Source organism: Bombus flavifrons, chromosome 11 (assembly GCF_040668555.2).
Source record: "Bombus flavifrons isolate JBK064 chromosome 11, iyBomFlav1_principal, whole genome shotgun sequence".
Taxonomy (NCBI): domain Eukaryota; kingdom Metazoa; phylum Arthropoda; class Insecta; order Hymenoptera; family Apidae; genus Bombus; species Bombus flavifrons.
In genome coordinates this window covers 2,252,401-2,273,762 of record NC_138452.1, presented here as the reverse complement: position 1 = coordinate 2,273,762, position 21,362 = coordinate 2,252,401, and the positions used below count along the sequence as shown (strand labels likewise).

General features: G+C 39.7%; 1 protein-coding gene across 1 annotated transcript in view; it reads right to left on the bottom strand.

The window, feature by feature from the left end:
- Positions 1–21,362, bottom strand: part of Timp (Tissue inhibitor of metalloproteases) — a 339,739-nt gene that overhangs the window by 123,815 nt on the left and 194,562 nt on the right. The window lies entirely within an intron of this gene.

Here is a 21,362-nt window from a genome sequence, read left to right as displayed (position 1 = left end):
GCGCTTCTCTCACTTCTCCCCAGTGATGCCTCAATCCATGATCAACCCTCCAGGACGACTTCATGGCTTTGTTTTAATATTGGAGAAGAGGGCCGAAACGAACACAATCGACTTGTCTCAAAGGATTCTGCACATACATACGTGTATACCTGCGTTTGCTTAAACATGACCGTATTCACGTTAACGCGGACACTGGACTAATTTTCGTGGAAACTCTTTAGAGGCCAGAGACCGCCGGAGAACAGCGTAATTTCATGCCGCGATTCGTGTGTTGCAATACACGAAATTTACGAGACAGCGGTGAGCGTCGCTGCGACGCGAAATTTTTTTTCACCTCTTAATCGTACGTTTTAAATTAATTTACGTTCTCCCTCGCAGGTGCTTTCTTGCGAGTAGATTTGCAACTGTAGCCAGGACGCTGAGGAAAGAGACGAGAGCGGAGGGAACGTAGGAGTTACGCTTTTAAGACCGGTTGAAAGTAGCTCGGCAAGGAAACAACGTAACTTTATCGCGCGTGTTTCGTGCATCAAGGAAAAATATTTTCTTTTCCGTGGCCGTATGCGCGATTTAATTCTCTGCCGGTGAATTTTCGTGGAATTCAGTGTAGTAGCGAACCAGCTTCTACGTGTTTCCCTGTAAATGCTTCGGGTTTTAGCGGTTCCGTTTTTTCTTTTTTGTGTAAGGTTTTACATGTTGAATATTTAGAAGCCTTCAACGACGGTGGCATGTTTCCCAGAAAATTGCTCGGAAATTCATTTTTCTTATAGAACACGGAAACACAGGTGAAATGATAAATGTTTTTCCCTTCGAGTTATCATTCTTCTCCGTATCAGAACGCCTCGTTACGTCGGAATTTTTGCACCAATGAAATTCAAGAATATCTCAACTCGATGAATCATTCGATTCGAAACTTTCATGCTAGTAGTTCAAATTTAACAATTTCTTTCTTGGTAAAGAGCAATCGACAAAATTTTTTGTCAAACGCCGAGTGCCACTTAATTTTGCGCGTAAGGTTCGCTTCAATTTTTAATTTCCGCAGCGCGACGACAGCTTGGGTGTACGCAATCGATGTAACGCTCGCTCGTTTCAGATTTCACCGCTGCTGTAGCATCCCTCGTGCAAGATTCACGAGCATGGTCGTTCGAACACCGATCCCTCTCGTTCTTCCCAATTTCAGCTTCTCCCACGTACGGTGCGCACGCGTATGTTGTTTCCTGCACGATCTCTTGTAGCACAAATTCGTGTCTCGTATGAGCGAGCTTCAAATCTGGTGCGTGTTACATCTGGTTCGTGTACTTGACAAGATTCCAACTTGGTCGTTTTTCCATTTCATCCTTTCTCGCTTCCTCTCTTTATTCTCCAGTTATCCGTAGCATACGAGGAAGAATGTAAAAAAAAAAAAGATAAAGAAGAGGGTAGAAAGGAAAAGAAAAATCGACGACGATCAAGACTCAGGCATGGTTGATGCCATTTCTGAGTTCAGCGTTTTTCCGCACCAGTCTCGTCTGTCTAGGAAAACTCGCAACAAGAGTCCAGTACCGACAAAGTTTGCGGTCCAATTAAAAATATTCCGGGCTTTTTCGCTTCCACCGCTACGTCGTTAATGGGGTCGACACGCGGAAGCACGGTCGGGGTTCCTCGGTACATTCATTCGCAACTTGAACGTGGTAACCTGAATTAAAAATGATGGTAAAAGCAGGATGCTTTGGGTGACCGAGTAAACGAGAATTGAAAAGCCGAGACCGCTTTCGAAACTCTCCATCGTTTCTCGTTCGGACGTTTCCTCGTGCTTTATCTTCTGTCGCCGAGTTCGTATTATTCATGATGATTGATTTCCTAAAATCAAATTATTTTGTTGTTTGTTTGCGAGTGAATGTGATAATGGATGTTAACGTTGAAAACTGAGTTTCGTTTTCCAAACTTTAGTTACGATGGATGCGTGTTCTGACGAGTATTCGTCAGAGTGATTCGACATTGCACAGACATTGTCATATATAAGAATCGCAAATATTAAATGTTTGGCCAACAAACGCCAAGTCTTCGAAATCTATATTTCCACATGACACGTATTACATAAATCGCAATGTTTCACCATCTCAAATTACTTTCCATATTAAGTAGTTCCGCGCACAGATGCGATCATCGTCTTTCATTAAATATTATAAATCACTGTTTGCAGTGAACGCCGTGCAGCTTAGTAACTCGCAACAGCTGAATACTACCGTTTGATTTGAGTAACCGCATCAATTTATCTTCTTCCCTATAAGGCGTTCGCTACATTTGCACAGCGAAGCCCAGCTTACTCTAACACGAAACGAATAAAACAACGAAGTGGGAGAAGAAGAATGAAAAACCGTCGATGTATTTTAATGCCCTGCTCACCGTGTTGGCGATCAGATGCACTGAAATAAATTGATTTTTACTCAATACCGTCTACAGCTTAACGAAATCAAGGATCATCGCGTTTACGTAATTGTAAAGAAACTTTCTTGTACATTATTCTCGATTAAAAACGCTGTATTTAACATGGTGTCTGATTTTTTATTTCATAAGAATGATGTAATCTAACGTTTCCCTTTAGGATTAAATTACGCCATTATAGTTTAATAACGAATCGATCACACCATTTGATCACGTTACGAATACACGAGCTATCGCTTCAATTTCTCGTTATGAGAGCTAATGAATGAAAGGATCATAATCAACGCGTGGATGAAACGATCGATGATTCCTTTTTCACATTGCCCGAGCCCGGTAATTACGCGGACAAGTACAATCAATTTGTCGTAATTGCGTTAGCCTCTTAACTGTGCTTCAATTAGTTAGATAAACCGGCAAATTTAATTGGTTCACTATAAATAAGTAACTGAGTATTATACGCCTTGCTTCTAATCCGACCCGAACTAGTCACGCGCTTTCATTGTTGTTCCGTTATTATGCAACGTACTACTTTTGTTATCCAATGAAAATTTCAATCCCTATTATGTACGTCATAGATAATGACTACTCGTAACAATCGTCGATAATTCCAATTGGATCGTCTATTGTGATGCTTTCGACCAAATCGCTGTTGTCTATCTCTACCTACTTCACTTTCGCGGAATAAAATGGCTGACAGCTAAACTCGAATTAAATTTGAATAATTAATCCTGCGTAGTACACGGATACATTAATCTATGCTACAGGCATTTTTTCAAATTAAAAAGAATGCTTAATTTTATAATATTAAAATATGTATGACAATTACTCTTCATCAGTAATACACTTTACAATTTGGCTGCTTAAAAATATTTAGAAAGATCTGGCAAGTATCTATCGGATTAATCGCGATAAACACAGGACTAAACAATATCTTTCTATCTACAATAATCAATGGTTCGTTTGTAATTGTGCACGCAGTTGCACATGTAGTGGCAATTACTTCATCAGATAATGATTCAGTTATATTCGGATGTATTATGTTCAGATATAATAGTATACCAGATACCACGTACGGGTGCATTTAATGCATCTACATAACGATTCAACTGATCATATTCATCGTATATTAAAAGCTAACTACGCCAAACTCCTTTAAACCAAAGAATGTGATTGCGCGATATCACAAATCTCAGAAAAATACCACGGAAAAGAGAGAAACGAAGTACAAAACAATAAGAAAAATCGATGAGCCGATTGAATCAAACGTGCAACGTGGAAAATATATCGTGAAAATATCTCCATGACAGTCACAAGTTTCGAACTGGCGAGGAAGAAATCGAAGGAGGGCGCCAGTTCCCGCAAGAGTTCTGTTAAACACAGGTCCTCGTGAGTTTCGAAGAGGGATGCGGAGGTGGGTGGGCTTTTCCTTCGGCTGATCCAGAGACAAACGGAGACCGAATTATCCTCGGCTCGTTTGCCACGTCGTACGCAGCTTTGTCCCGAACACGAGGCCCCCTTGCGAATTCTGACGTAAAAATAACGACTGTAGCCCTCGCTCGTTGTTTCGCAAAGACGACCCTACCACAATGTTACATATACCGCGCTTTACATCACACGTGTCGAGTTCGTGATTATGGTTGTGATCGTTGCTGCAAATCGTAACGGAATAACATCAGTCAGGGTGTAACTGCTGAATCAGAGCAGCGTGTACGAGCAGTATCAGGCTTGAAGATTATCGTGACCTGAATCTCCGATTTTGCCGATACGCGAAGTCGTAGGAAATTTAGTGTCGCTTCGCTTTCGTTTATTTACCAGCCTCGAGATAAGGGTGAAGACGTTTAGGATGAGACGTGCTCGTAATAGAGTAACAAAGGGGGACGTGAAATTACACGTCCCAGCGGTTCAAGGTCACGTTGTTTCACCTCTATTCCTACTAAGCCTTTCGATCGATGAGAATTTTTTACGTTTTCGTTCTCTTTTTTTATCTGATGTAATTATTATCGTCCGATTCTGCCCGAATCTGCTATTACGTTTTATCGAATCCGAGCATCCCCTTCTTCGGTAAAATCAATTTCTCTGAGCGTAGTGGGCGAAACGTGAAAAATAGAGTTTACCCCGAGCTGAAAAACAATCTCGTACGCGACGGTCCTCTCCACGCATCCGACGCAGAACGACGAAACTTACTTCTTCCTTTCCGTAGATTAGATTGTGTGTTAGGTTCGATGAATCCAGCAGCCGGCTCGCCCCTAACGCGGTCCACAAGATAACAATGGGCTGGCGTTTTATCCGAACTCTGATACGACAGAATTGAACGGCCAACAGGATCAATGGAACTACATAAAGTAACTCATCGACCATAAATGGCTAATAGAAATAGGTTGGCGATCGGTGAACCGGGCGGATAGTGGGAGGGTCCCAGAAAAAGGTATAGAAATAGATATTGGCTGATCATTCGCCGTTTCGAAGGAAATTGTCCCATCAGGAGATTGAAAGGGGATCGAGAATAAAGCTCTTTCTATGTATTGGTCGGCAATGATCGTAGCAGGATGTGATAAAGGGTAATATTTCTCAGGCGTTACTAAGAAAACTTTCCTTTCTCTTCTCAGCATCCACTGATACGATCTAGCCGAAAACGACAGCTTTCCTTGACAGATTCGTCTTCGAGACAATTTTCATCGGACTGTCCTTTACCTTTTTTCCACCCTAACCAACCAGTCAGTCGGAATGTCATCCTTTCAGCGAGATTAATTTTATTCGTCATTTGTGGTCATGTATGTATGTATAAAGGGTGTGATTCATCGAGGAACGTCATCTGTATGCCGTAAGATTTTATTATGACTTGTTGCACGTAAGGGCAAACGTTTACAGTAACTGGCTAAGTAAAAGTCTTCCGGTTCGTTTAGATAGCAGTCTTGTCCCGCTTATCTCTTTTCCTTCGTCGGTTAGAAAACAACGTTTTACGGCTTGGCCGGGCACAAACTTTGTCATATACACCTTTCTTACGTCTCGTTTGCTCTATCGATCCCATGGAACACCCTTTTAGTTGTCTTTCACCCTCTCGCCTCGAACTAGGGAGTAATTAGACGCGAAATAAGGGCTCGGTAGGCCTTTAACCGATTCGAGCATCGAAACGGGCTCGTGATATAATTACAGGGATATTATCCGAGAAACTTTCGTGTCGGGAATTGAAAATAAATTAACGCAACATTAAGATCCTCTCCGTGGCTCCGCCATGTAATATCGGAATGAACGCTATTAGCAACGTAACATTAAAAAATGCGATCAGTCGACGCCGCGAATTTAACGATGGTTTGGAAATCCTTCCAGTAGCGATGCCTTCTGCCGACGAGTATGCATTACGAGCTATAATTTCGTCGTTGATTAATTCCGCCGAGAAAACAAGCGTTTATTTCTCCATCAGAAAGCAACGTTCGTTAATAAACGATGACGATGGAAACGAGATCGGGTCGGACAGCGTGGAGCCTGGTCGGTTGCGTGTATAACATTTTTCGAGCATGTCGTCCAGTGGAAATTTCGCCATGGAGCACACCGAGTGCAAATTGCTTTCGGGCCGTTTTGTCTGCCAGGAGGCCATTTGTCACAGCGGATTCTGGACGCGCGACGTATAAGCCGGCTACGCTAATAATGACGCTACGACGGCTAACTACAAGCTCATCGTGCGCGCATTCATGAAGCAATATACATGCATTTACACGGTCTCTCCTCTATCCCCTTCCTCCCTCTTTGTCCCTCTCTGTCATCGTTTTCCTACTCTCTATCCCTCTGTCTGGTACTCGGTCGTGGTATTCGTTGTCACTTGGACCGTACCCACACGTGCTCACGGTCTTTACCCGCTGTCTAAACTGAACAATGAACGTTGCCGTGTCAACGCCGAATTAATACATTCAAATTACCCATTGTTGCAGGTAAGACCAAAGTAATAGCATTGCAAATGACGCCTGTCATCGATGCAGCGTGTACACCCCGGTTTGCACGATTGATCGGCTATTCCTGTGGGGGCGAAACATCGTTTTTGCGTTTCGTTCCCGAGTGAACCAGTTGTCATGGTCCTCCGACCCGCCACGTCGTAATTTAAACCGATGCCCACGCGCCCTACCTACAACGATTATTTTTACAAATATGCATTTTTACTGTTCTCGTCAAACACGTGTTCGTCGAAAGAAAAGGACGATTTAAAAGGAAATTTCGCTTTTAGCAACGACTTCATTTCCTGTGCTCGAAAGTTCGTAGCTTTTGTAGCAATCTCATCGCGAAGGGACAATTTAATTTCACAACGCTCGATACCAGTTATAAATATTATATACTCGCTGGCCCGTGATTTTCTTCTAGAATTTATGAAATCGTTCTTTGTAATTTGTCCTTTGAAAGAAATTTCCTGCCCTTTTGTTTTCAACGTAGGACAACTGTCTCCTTTCTTTTTTAGAAAGAGAATTAATAAGGCTGCAAATTTCTTTGACCTATGCTTTTAAATGCAACGCTCTGTGTTTTGAGCACAAATGTTATCCGCAACGTACTTTATATTGTTATCATACCTTTAAAAAGGTCGAATATTTGGTATTTTCGTCATTCAGAGAAATAATTAGATCCATACTGTTCATACTCTATTGTTCCATTTAAAAGAATTGCATTTACATAATAAAGGGATGTAAACTACAGTTAATCTAATCTAATTTTTCTATAACAAATTTCTTTGGCAACTTTCACGAAATCACAGGGAATTGAATTTTCACAACGTGGTTATTCATTCACGGCCGAATAACGAAGCAAAATAGTTACACTCTTGAATAAGACATCCTGTCGACGTTAAAGTTAAGCGACATTTTCATAATTGAAAATCGAATTTGCAATATTTATGATACAGCTCTGATCAACGAGCAAGGTACATCACGAATTTCGATCCTACGACGTTTAAATTATTCGAAACTATCCTAAAATATTTCCGGAATGTTCCTTTTAAATTCTCCGGTTAAATTGTTCGATTGTTTCGTACTAACCGTTCCTGCCTGTCTTAAATAACTGATGAATAAATTTACTCTATCAACAAAGAAGCCATTTCTACCAGACCGTTAATTAATTTTTCTTTTACGTGAATACTTCTCGAAAGGATTCAGCCGTTTTCTTCTGTGCCACGATGCCGTGAAATCTTCCGTTTTCGTTTCCGTTTAACCAGAATTATTCTTAACAATGCGGCAACGGTTCGAGGAACAATAGAAATTCAAAGATGGAAACGAAGGAGGGCCGGCGCGCGGTAATAGTTAACAGACGCGACAATCTTCGCGGGAATTACTTGGCCAGAAAACGGGGAACGGTAAATTATTACGACGCTGGGAGCGTGTTCCAGGACGCGTTCCATTCCGGCGTACGAAGACTCCGTGAAAGAAACAAGGAAGGCACGATGGCGACCGGAAGAAAGGCCGAAACAGGGAAATAAAGAAAAACACCACGAACGTGAAACATCGCACACGCTGCTCACGCTGTTACCCAAGAAAAGAAGGAGATGCGCACCCGCCACAGAGGAAAAGTTGCGAATACGTCACTTGAATGCCACCTTAATGTTCACAAAATGCCGGAAATATAAGCAAACGTACGCCTTCTATGCTCCCCGGGGAAACTGTCGTTTACATAAATAGCTGGAACCATTGGATTTCACGTACCGTTCGTCGGCGCGTGCACGCAGCAGTACTCCTACGTGTCTCGATGTTTGACTACGGAGTTGCCGTGAATTTGCCTACCAAATGGAATCCAAGCGTTCCCAGGAAGTCCACCTTTTTCCCTGGTGTACAAAAATCTTCGAGACACAACGAGGACGAACGAGTAATGGTTCGGATTTTGCTTTATTTTCGACCGCCGCGTTGTCCAAACTGTTTGATATTACGCCACTGTTCGGGATGGGGACGAAAGTTCGCAAGGCAAAATGTAGAGTAATTTGCTGCGTTTCCACGGAAACGAAGGAGTGTTCTGACATCTCGCTGGTATGTCTGTAGTGCACCGCCAAAATGCTTGTGTTTGATGTCTACATGTATGTATTTCGAGAGAAAGGGATAAGAGTCTGAAGAGCTTCAACACAGTAGGGAGAAAGAGAAGAAACATTGTATATGGTTCAACTTATCTATTGTCACAGAATGCTTTTATTACACATGCTATATGTACAGTATAGATATAAAGTTGCTGTTATTAAACGTATGGTACAATATAGTTTTCTCCTCTTTTCATGTAGTATTAAACATGTAACCCATATGTCTTCTAAAACTTTTACGATGCTAGAATATCATACCTATGATGCGTATACTATACAAAATACGCTCTATTTTCCATTTCATTCTACGATCTGCCTAAAAATATGTACCTACATGTATCATATCTGTCAGTCCTCTTAGGATGCGGGCATGTAGAAAAACTCCTAAAAGGAACTACACGTACAATCTTTTTCAAGGCAAGAGATATCAAAGTTTCACTCGGTCGTAAAACTATGCATTGGTAATTGTATATTATAACAATAAGTAACAACTACGCTGCCGGAAAATGCATGCGCCTGGTGTTGTAGCGGTGGAAAAGTTTCCCCTCTTTGTCTGCCTTTCTTTTTCCTTTGTACATTTTGCTATACTTTATCTTCTTTTCTTCACTCGTTTCACAAAAACATTCGCATCATTAGTAACAAGGTAACGAGTTGAAAATTGTTCGAATATAAAGTTACTCGTTACCAGCTGCCAGCTACATTTCGATGGTCGTATCATGTTTCATGGATTGTCTTTTGTGCTGTAACAACTTTCCGTGTAAATTATGAAGCTTGCTAAACGTTAAACCACTTGCGTGACGCCGTCAAGCTGAATATAATATTACGAAGCGCGGCTAAATCGTCGCCGACGCGTTGAAGACGGCGCAGAAGTTTGCGAGTTTTCGTGAGTTCCTCCTCTTGTCTTTATTTTTCTTCCGTATCGATTCACCAGGCGCACCAAGTGACATGAAATTTCTCGACGCGGTGGCAGCCATCGCGATAAAACAAACGTAGAAAATTGCGTTACATCGCGTTTGGACACGGAAGGTGTCTCATTTCCTAGCGGAAGTCTTAAAACATTAACCGTTGCAAAATAGCTCCGTGATAATTATTTATTTAACTGCACCCGTTGTTAATCTGGTTGAAAGCGACGAAACAGTCTTTACTGGCGGTGGCAACACGAAATATGTTATAGGAAATAGAATTGGCTAACTTAATTAGATCGCGTCGAGCCCGACGTAAGCTCGTTTGACGTTTCGTTTACGAAAATTAACAGTAATAGCAAGGAGACTAGAGGAAAAAGGTAACGGATGCTCTGAACTGGAAACGAAAATAACAAGGTCATTCCAATAATGAGGGGTAAATAATTCGCTTTGCAGAACAGAGTTTAACGTTCCGTTTCAAATGATGGCTGTACGATCACTAGAAACGCGATGAATCGAAATCATTCGAAGCAATGGAGTATACTTTTTACGTGGAAGGGCCGATAAGTCCTTCCGGAGTGTTTTCTTTCGCGTTTCCCCTAATTTTTTGCCAATCGTTCTTTATCGACATCTCTTCCTGTTTGAATGACTGGATTAAAGAATATTCTCTTAGCAATAGGAAGTATGTATTGCTTTTTGTTTTCATTCTCAGCGTTAATAACCACAATCTTTATTACGATCCAAGATTAGCGAGACAACTAGTAATGTCTTCTTGATGACGGCACAATGACATCGACGTTTACGCCAATTTCGTTCTTATGACTATATAATCGACGTTATAGATATTTTATACGTAGAGACAACGTTGATACAACGCGGAAGAAGCAAGGAACAAGCGACGAACCGATCGAGCGAAGGGTAGGGAAAAAGGTCAACGACAAGCAGCGGTACCATGACCTTCTGCTCGCCACCTTTCTCGTGCCATAGCTTTCAGCCGCGCATGGTGACTCATCCTTTTTCGATCTTCGCACGGCACGTCTTTACTCGATGAGTTTTCATTTCTTTCGCCGTAGCCTTCATCATCATGAACGTTCGCAACACCGCTAGTTCCATCGACGAGCGATTCAAATGCGAGGCTGCCAGACCCGACTCGTTGCAGGTGATTCGTCGGAAGATTTAATTAAAAGACGCTGCCGCAGTTTCCCTGTTTTAATCTGAAACCGTGGCTTTGCATTAACCACAGAATTCGAATTCCAGAGACCGTAATCGATGAATAAATGTAACTTTATGACGATACGTAGAGTTTCCCAGTTGGAACTCGTTTTTACTACGCTATTACGTGAATTTTCGTTAATGTAGGTTCGTTTTAAAGCGATGCTCTTCTTAACGTTGGATTTATGATTTCTATTTTTCTTGTTAGTGAATATTTGTCACACGACAAACACAGAAGCCACAGAAACAATAGATACGTCGCATAAATAGTGGAACCGATTGCGTGCGGAATTGCATTTAACATTTGATTTATTTACGGTCATACAATATTTAAACTCATAAATATAATGGATTAATATTACATAACCAGAAAGGGAGAACTACGTTTTCAGACTGCGCCTCGAATTGCCACTTTATTTATTAACGAATCTCATTAATAAATTCCGGCCAGTCCACGCGTACCGTGTTTGTTTTACCATGGTTACAATTTTTTCCTTGAGACTGGAGAATATTATAGAGTTACGCGATTAGCGTTATCAACAATGCGACACATCAAGCGACCACAGCCAGTGTAAACAAAAATTTTAATTAGCCCTGCGAAAGAGGGCGCAAGAAAATGAGATTTTGTTGTTCTATGTACGTTATCGCACTAATTAGAAAAACGTGGAAAGGACGGAGCTATAGTTGCGACTATTAATGGAGGATTTTCTCGCCTACGAGAGCACGAAACGAGAAGATCCTAGCCGAAGCATACCGTTCTTTTTCGTGTTTTATTACCTATTACACGACACTCCATACAGTTTAAATGTTTCCCTCTGTCTATGTATTATCCGTCGCAATAATCCCTTCTCCACATCCTTCGATTACCTAAATTCAAATGATTTAAAAACCAGTCGTTTTATTACGTGAACGATCGATGCATGCGATGGTCTAACTCTAACCGAACTGGATAACGCGCAAAGCCTCGAAACTGCTACGACATCAGTCTGAAGGATTAGAAACGTCCACGGTATCTAGCCATGGATGTAAAACGATGACGCGAGTCTGTCGTCCCGTCCTCGTTTCTATCCTCAAAGAGCTGTTTTCACGACCCAGTTCGATTTAACGAGCTCCTCCAAGTCAGTCGGGGATCGTGTTAGGTAGGACCAGGATGAGTGTCGGAAAGCAGATTTCTTCCGACGATTTTTCCATTCGGTACAATTTCCTCGTTAAAGGAAGTGTGGCGACAAGAGCGGGACGCTTACGCGAGCTTAATTGTAACATGCCATGGAACGCGGGGAGAGAACGAGCTTCTTCGTGTCGTCCTGGTTTTCTCTCCTTCTCTCTCTCTCTCTTTCTTTCTCTCTCTCTCTCCCTCCCTCCCTCTCCCTGCTAGTTATATTAAGCAAGCTTCGAACAATCGGATTTCTTCGGTAGTATTACGAGCGAAACTTTTAATTAAATGTAATGGTGTGACGCAATTACTGTGCCCGTAGCTTGTCACGTTTAACGCTCGGTATAATCAAGCGTATGTATTTTCAGCGTGGAAACATGCGGGCATAAGCAACCTTCTCTCTTTCTCTCTCCTCGGCGTGTTCGCGTGCACCAGTAACGTGTACGGGAATGTAACTAAACAAACAGTACACTCCGGGATCACCATAAGTGTTTGCGCAAGTAGTTGCCTACTATTATAACATACAGTTGGTGCACAGTGTATCAAACCATGTCAAAATTAGGGAACGCCCACGTACTCTGGTGTATCGATATTGTTATTGCTGTTAATTAATAAACCCCTCCCAGCGATCCCACCCGAGTTCATTATCTCTTAATAAAACGTGCTAAGAATTTCCGCATCGCGGAAGTATTATTAACCCTCTGTCTTGAATACTGCGTGTGTACGAAGATGTTCTAAGATGGTATAGTAGATTGTATAAAAGTTAAACGACCTATGGGTTTTGATATGTTCCAGAGTATTAAACGTATTGAAGCAAAACGCGTTAAACTAATCTTATACTTAAAAGCGGATGTGTTTTATCTATAATTAATATCATGTACTTTATGTAATCGATTAATAAATTTTATATTTTTCAAGTGAATTGTCATTTCGATAATTTGCTAGCCAAGCATATAACACAGTGGAGTATTTCACAATATATATATTCTGTTGATATTCGACTATTTGAATGTAACTTTGTTTTTCATAAAATATTGTCACATCGGATGTTTCCCACTGTTTGCTAAAAGAGAAACTGATATTACGCGAAAGCTTCCACAAAGGGAAAAGTCATTGGGTCCGGAACTTGTCGATGTAGAAAATAGACACGTACATTTTCCGAAATAATCCTGTCTCCAATAATATTCAGACGGGAACATTTTTCAGCTTTCTAGTGAAACTTCTTGACAAAGATAAAGCGAGTTGCAAGCGCGCCACGGATGGTTAAAAAATATTTGCAATGGTGTTATTGCGAGTGCACGAATTGCCAAGTTGCTCTCGTAGCGGAAAAAATGATCCATAAACACAGATCCGCTTAGCGGAGGTGGACTCGGTTCCGGTAAAGTTTACGTGAACTCACATGCAACGGATAGGTTTCATCGAAACCACGATAATCCCTTTTCTCCCTCGCATTCTCTCACTGGCTGACGGTGTAATAGAAACATCGGTAGCTTCGATACATATGTATTCGTTAAATGTCCGATACCAGACCGATCGATGACACGAACAATGAGTAAAGTTGCCTCTACTCTGTATGGAACTAGGCATTATCTCGTTGTAACAACAGAGTCATTCAAAATGTTTCCTGATACTTGACAATAGGGATGATCGCTTAACTGTAATTGCTTCATTGTCGAACTGTTCGCGATCAACCGGCATGTGAATCATCGACGATCCTATTTCGAAACGGATTAAGCGTGGAAAGATTAAAACCGGCGCCGCGGTGAAATCGTGCTTACGAAACGAAGGAGCATCGCGTTGTTCTGCAATTAAACGATATTACCAGATGCTAATTTATAGAAACATTCATAGATTTTTCGATATTATACAAAACATTCTGAAATTCCGTTAGAGCGGTGATGGGACACGATCATCATAATTACACATATTGGCTTTGAAACCAATCTGAAAATGTACATATATATATTTACTAAAAGATATTTATTTGAACAGTCAATTATTCATTATATCATTTAAGCTTTCTAATATTTAGAAATATCGTCCTTAGCACTAATTATTATTTAAGATTATGGTTCATACTTTATACTAATTTGTAGTAAGTGTATGTTTTGCAACTTCTATATACATTTTCAGCTCGGTTTCGGGTTTTGCCAATATAATCAAGATAGCGATTTTAAATTCTGTTGAACAGCTCGTTTGATAAATCGGTATCAAGTTAAAAATACCGCGGATGAAATAGCGACGAATTTTTTCTCATATTATTTCCAGTACAATAACTCTGAGGCTTGTGATTATATTTCTCAATGACCTACGCCAACTCATCAATTTCCTTACCTATAATTTATTAACACCCTATGTGTACGACGGGCTAAGAGGAAGGCATGGAAGGAAGTAATGAGTGGTAAGGCAAGATTTCCAGCTCATTGTATCGAAGATGTATGGTAATCGCGGCGGAAGGAATAATCATTAACGACTCTTTCGAAAGCAATCAATCTCCGTAACACGAAATCACTCGTGGCCCACGATGCATCCATTATATACGGCTGTTAAACATGTATTTCCTGCCGCCACGTGGCCAGGCTCAATTTCACTGTTTTGCGTCCACCAGCACCTTTGATTATCGTTGCACGCGAAGGTTTAAGGAAAAGGTCGAGCGCTGGGAATTCGCGATAAACTGGACCGACTGTCATTCACCTGCCCGGCTAGCGCTCTTTCCTAGCTTCAAAGAAACTAGCTGAGTTAACGAGTTTACCGATACACCCTATGTAAGATAAATGTTTCAAGCTTCCCCCTTCTTTAGTGATCGTCTTCGTCGTTACACTCTACCTCTGAAAACATCTCATCCGATCGATCGCCGATGATAAAAAATAATAGCTATCAACGAAGCTTTAACAGTTATAAATAATTAAATTGACAAAGCGTGTTTCCGCATGTGTGTACTTTTTTCGATCTTCACCGGCCCATAAAGTTAGCGTTTACATGAAGTTTATAGCCCTTTGTGTATATCTATTTTTTGTAAACGATACAATATCGCTGGGATAGTTAATTTATCGTTTATGATTTTATACAATAGTTTTAATCAGCGGTTATCTAAAACAGTTATCGGTTATTTCTCTTATGCAGGTAGCCGCAACGAGTCAATTCGTTGCACGCCGTTAGCACGATAACGTTATTAAAGGAACAATATATACATAACAGTGAATCAATGGATATTATTAATTATAATTTCACGCGTACCGAAGTACGGACAATTAATTAGGTCAATGTAATATACTGGTCAGCAAAGTATTAATTAGTTGCTGGCAACTTTAATACTTGCAATAGTTTCGCCAGGACTGCAATTTCTGTGGAGTAAGAGTACCAAAATTTTCCGTATAACTCCACGTCAACTAACTTTGTTGAGGTTCGTTGACCATTTCATTTTTCTTTCACTCTTTAAACTTCGTTGTTTCGCCCCGCTGGCATTTCGTTCGAACATGACTTAGCGATATATCGGCGATAGCGTTCCATTCAGACGATCCGATACCATCGAGCTATCCGAAACAATGCGTAAAAAGTGAATGAGCGGTTAAAAAAAGAATAACGGCTCGTGTGTAACTTTTCGACAAACAAGTGAGTTTTGATACAGTAACCATCCATCAACCGTGTTACTGTATTCTTATTGGCCAAACACCAGATTTAAATAAAACAGTCACGATCGCTTTATGTGATTATATTGCAGACTGAAATTAAAAGCAAACGGAAAAAGAGAAAACAACATTTATAAATGTCCTATACCTTTATATTTTAATTCAATCTGCCAACGTTTGCTATATATTTTATCGAAGAATGAAACCGAAGTGCACGTATTTGTCCATTTTAATCAATACCGCTCGTGATTGAATCATTTCTGCATCCAGTTTTTTTATTATCCTCATCGTGATCAGTTTCGCGATAGGTTTGTGTAAATTATACGAGCATGAACGAAGACTACAAGAGAAGAACAGGATGAATCGTATTTTTCATTTTTTACAGGGAAATAGTTTCAAAATTAAATAATAGTTAGCAATACACTTTCAATTAATCCCATGTTATCGAGATTGTTCTTTGTTTTTTACAAAACTTCATCAAATTGTAAGCTACTTTCAAAAGGATTAATCTTCGGATTTAACAACTTGTTTTAACTTTCAACTATGTCATATTAAAGTAAAATATATGGTGAATTAAAGAAAATATACAGTATATATTTAATTATGTCATATTAAAATACTATTCTTTACTCATAAATTGCATAAACATCAGAAAATCTACAAAAATATGCTTGTCATATCTTTTTCTTGTAATCTTGTAATCTTGAAAATGGAATCGTTAAGACATGTAATATCTTCGCGTGAATCAAATTTCAATGTTCTCAAAGATTCTCGTTATGGATTCATAAACGACGAGAACGTATCAACAAAGAGGTAACTCGTGTTTCGTTTTTGTTACCTTCGTATGACAGTTGTTATAAAGGTACCCTATAAAAGCATTCCAGCTATTTCCTGGATACGATACGGTTTCGTGTAAAAGTAGCGGAAATCAGCATACATATTTAAATTCGTCGGTTTACACGCGAAATAAAGTAATTTCAATTGTTGTGCCGCGGCGGACGACGTATGAATAAATTGTTTCGCTTCATAAATTCCCTAGAAAACGAAACATTAAACCGCTCGCGGAACATCATGCCGTGCGCATTTTTGTAAAAACAAATAGCGACGACACGAGCGGATCAGAATCAAAATAATACTGGCACAAATGACGACACGTTAACTATCGCCATATTTTCAACGAACACGCGCCAATTATTAGAGAGCCGTCCGCTCAAAATGCAAACACATCGTGGCTACATGCGAACGCTACTTGCATTTTTTCCTGTCTCGTCACGATTATACCGGCTCTGGTTTGCGGTTTCATTCTCTATATCAGATTTCGAAAGAAAAGGTCTGCCAATGAAGTTTTTCATCCTGTGCATTTTCAAAAGAATTTGATTAAAAAGCGACATACAGGTTATATGTATTTTGTAAAGTGCGTTATCATCCAGCGGAGTGTGTGATTCTTTATAGCAAAATAACCACGTTTTTGGAATTGCGATTCGTTTCATAGGTAATTTAGTTTGAAAATATACCATAATATTGAAAATGTAAGTATTTATACGTGAAACTCTGATATTGATCTAGACTGAATTGGGTTCAATTGATCGGCATTTATTTAAAATTGATATCCATCAAATGAGAAGAATAGAATTGTTTTAAAGAACCACACCTTTCTGCTACAATGTATAAGCCACTCTATACAGATTAAAATTGAATAGCCATCTATCCTTAGAATAGCTTCGTTACAACATGATGCTCATTCAAGAAAAGAGGAAACAAGCTAAATCGACCGATTCTTTTCCTTCTTTTCTAACTGGCGTTTCAAAGGCGTGACGAGGTCGTAATTTTAATTCGTCCATTAATTCACGACTCATTAAACATCGAACCCTTTTGCGATACTTTCGTCAAGGGTACATCGAACGAAACGGCTCGATTCGAGGCAGGACGTCGATTCATCGTTAACGCGTAACAATAACTGAACCTGCTATACCGACGCTCAGCGATGGATGAAAAGAGACAGATAGCTGGGATCATGATTCACGCTTGAATTTACATTTTAATTACATTACGTTTGATGGCGGTATTAATTTTATCGGAACGATCGACCGCAGGAATTCCGATATCTTCGGCAGTACCGGTGCGCGGCGAGCCATCGCGCGTGCAACCACCACGACAATGCGCCTGTGATCGTGCACCGTAATAGATCAAAGCGAATCTGGCACGAATTAATAGTCCGGCAGGATGATCCATCGAAGAATTATTGCTATGTGTGGGCAAAGGAGACGCGACCGTGTACATACAGAGCTAGGGGATGGGATTCGGATGACGAACGTGACGCGTCGTCAAACGCGGACCCGTGAAGAATAAAAATGTAATTCGGTACGTGACCGAACAAAAAAAATACTTCGTCGATGGATATATATACGGGGTGAAGTATAGGTGATGGAGGTAGGTAGTGCGTGTGCGACAGAAACACGTGGGCCAACGCGAGTCGAAAATTTCATCGGGCAGTTGGTAATTAAATAGTGGCGCGAACGATTTCGGCGAAGCGGTAGAAGTTTGAAAAAAGTTTCTCGCGATATTATGTACAAGTACCAAAATCGGCGTTAGGAACAGAAAATGAAGTATTCATTCTACGTAAACGCTCTACTCCACAGCCGTGATTTGGTTTTAATTACCGATTCGCTGACGACCGAGAATTATCGTTCGCCCGTACCGGGTTCGTGACTCTACACGTCCCGTTTATCATTGCCTCTGCTCTCTTGTTTTCTCACCCAAACCCGGGGGAGATGTTCGCCACGACGTGGCGTCGAAAATCGTCACAGCGAATAATCGACCGATATCGACGTTCCCGGGTAATTAGATCGCGCCACGATTTCGATGAACTCGACAGAGGAACACGAGGAATTGAATTACGTGTAATTAATTAATTTCAAAGAGTCGCGCGGTACAGAACGAAGAGGAGATGACGATAAGAGGATGGGATGGTGTAAGATTGTCTTATTAAATTTTTCAATTTACTCGGCGACGTCTACGAAAGAGTACGAAGAGGCTAGAAAAAAGAAAGAGTGAGAGAACGAAGGTCACAGGCTGTACAGAAGTTTTAGAAGAAAATTAATGCCTTCTGTAATACAAAAAGTAACGATCTTTGATTTTTGACAAAGACAGAGATAATGGTTTATTAAATAAACAAGGTAATTAAATACGAACCATCCCGAAGGTTTACGTAATAATACTGTCTAACATGTGGCTAACGGGCCGCTACCGCGAGTGTTATGGAAATTTATTATAAAATAATCTCATTAAAGCCGCGAGCAATTTCGTACGGCCGTGGGTATTTTATAGCGATCCGACGAGTGATCGAAAGACCAGATGCGCATGAACGCTGATCTACCATATGTAGTCCGCGATTTACCACACATTATATGAATATACTAAGGGACGTTTAAAAGTCTATAAAAATGCGACAGCTGTAAATATTCGTGCAGCCAAATGTAAAACATATCGCAATTTTGGGCATGCGTGTTAGCCCGGTATTAAACCTTTTATGCAAATGAATTTGAATAAACATGACATATGTTTTCCATGGAAGTTCAAATATCTCAACGTTTTTTAAAACAAATAAGAGGAAAAATATTTATGGAGGCATTCGCTGTATTCTGGAAAATGTTGATTCATCTATTAAACGAATAATTCGATTTTGTTTATTAACAAGTGAAAAGATACAAAATTGGCACGTATTTCTAATAAATTTTCTATTAAATTTTTATTGAGAAAGGATATTAAAGCGTCCAAAAAACAACTTCGAAAAACGTATGTTAATTTTTTCTTGCTCCTCTTTCTTACTTTAAGATTTACATAAATCATAAAAAATTTATTAGTAGCTCTAAATATTCCGCTAAACGATACTTTCTCGATGTGATAGACGTTCGTAATAATTCATTATCTGTAAATCACATACAAGATTGGCGTGCGAAATTGGCACACAATAAGAGGTTATTGAAGAGTAGAATCTCATGGGATATACGCTGTTAAATAGAATATTCAACGAGACAAGAAAATTGCGATATTAGCCGTATTGACGTTGGTAACGTTATGCAAATGCGTAAGAGAGTCCTCCGCAAGAATCTTCCATTTGCCTGACAACGCGTTTAACTACAATATGTAGGCTGTAAAACAACATCAAACAAGTGCTTTATGTTAAATAACACGATTTTGAAGCGACATTCACAAGAAATTCATTAGCTTTCACAAGCATTTCTATAGCGATTACAACATGTCTACATATTGTCCGATGTCAGTTTCATATAACAAGTCTTACTGTTTCAACAAAAGTATTAATTATCTAGATCTTCTTGCATAACTGAATTAATATTATTAGCGAAATTTGACCAGTTGTCAATCCTAATAAATTTTATTGCATAATAATAAAGTTCTCGAGTCATTTTTACAATTTTGCAACTTAGCTGATTTTTCTATTCGACGTAGAATTATAAAACTATGCAACAAAAGTTTATAACTATACGATTAGTCACTTGTCAACTTATTGTAATTACTCGTTAGTAAATTATTGTCCAACAAAGTCCTGGATGTCTATTCGTAATAAAATTAACATAAGAAACTTAAAATCTTAATTTACAATAACTTCTGGCGAACTATACATTATACCCAGACGTTTCCTGAACGCGATAGCCGCTATGCTTTGCAGATTCTTCGTCCGGGAAATAAGACGTGATTCGAGGCTCGAAGGAAAAGATAAGTCGCAGGAAACAAGAATAACTCAAATGAATGATAGAGGTATGAGAAGGAGCGGTAAGGTAGCTGCTAATTAATGGGGGCATTCATCTGACGCCATTTTGCGACTCACGGACCGCCTTCCTTCCGGGTGCTCGCTGCGTTTCTGTGCCAAGCGTAAACCTTAACGTTGTCCGTGTCTAGCGAGGACCACCGGCTGCCTGCATCGCCAACCGGAACGATTTGTAATCTAGCAAACCGTACCCAAAGATTGAGAGAGCCCAACGGGTCCTATACACCGTTGTATAAATTAGATTTGGTCGCATCCCTTGCCAACACTGGCCGCAAATTTCACCTGCGTACTTGTCAGTCTTAATAAGATTGCTCTCGAATTAAAACGAATCTCTACGTCGCTCCATATCGTTCGTTTAATGATTTTTCCAAATTTGGATTAAGTTTTCCAACTCTGCAGTTTTGTACAATTTTTGCACTACTAGTGTTTCCTATTTAATAATTCTTTTTAAAATTGTTGTGATCCATTTTCTAGTGTCCTTACGCTGCTTTTCTTGGAAAATGCTTTTTGGTACTAGAAATTCTTCTATTGCATCATAATATTTGTTGTTTAATGTCCTTTTACTTTAAACGATTGTAATATTTTGTTGCCAGAATCTCTTCTCCCTTTGGTCATTCTGAAATCACAGTTAGAACAACATGAAGTAGATATTTTAACGTCGACTCAGTTCCTGAGAAAAATCATGGTACCAATGGATATATTGATTCTGGCAAATATGTTTGTGAAATCTTACGACTTAAATTATAGATATAAAACATCTATTTTTGGATTGTATCCATCTTTTAATTCGACATTACACTGTACCGTGTAAGCTACTATATTCAGATAAAACTGGAGAGTAAACATATCATCAAGATGTTTCTTTTCCATCTTCCAATGGCAAGTACTGGACCAACAATGTGTTACTAACTATATGTTATACTAAATAATGTGTTAAGAGTGGTGCTTTGGTATAATGAAAATCCTTGGTGCGAATCTGGAACTTGTCATGCGTTTGATCTTTGACAGAGAGAAGGTGAGCGAGATATTAAATTTGCTGCGATTATTATGCAACTGGGAAAGAAGTAACCTGCATTAATAAAGCAATTTCTTGATAATCTAACAACTTTACTTTATACCGTAGCGGAACCAGCTGGTAATTGATTTCGCTGGTAATTTTATATAAAATAACTAGAATGATCAATCGTAATTTATTTTCAACAAGAAAACTTGTCAAGGA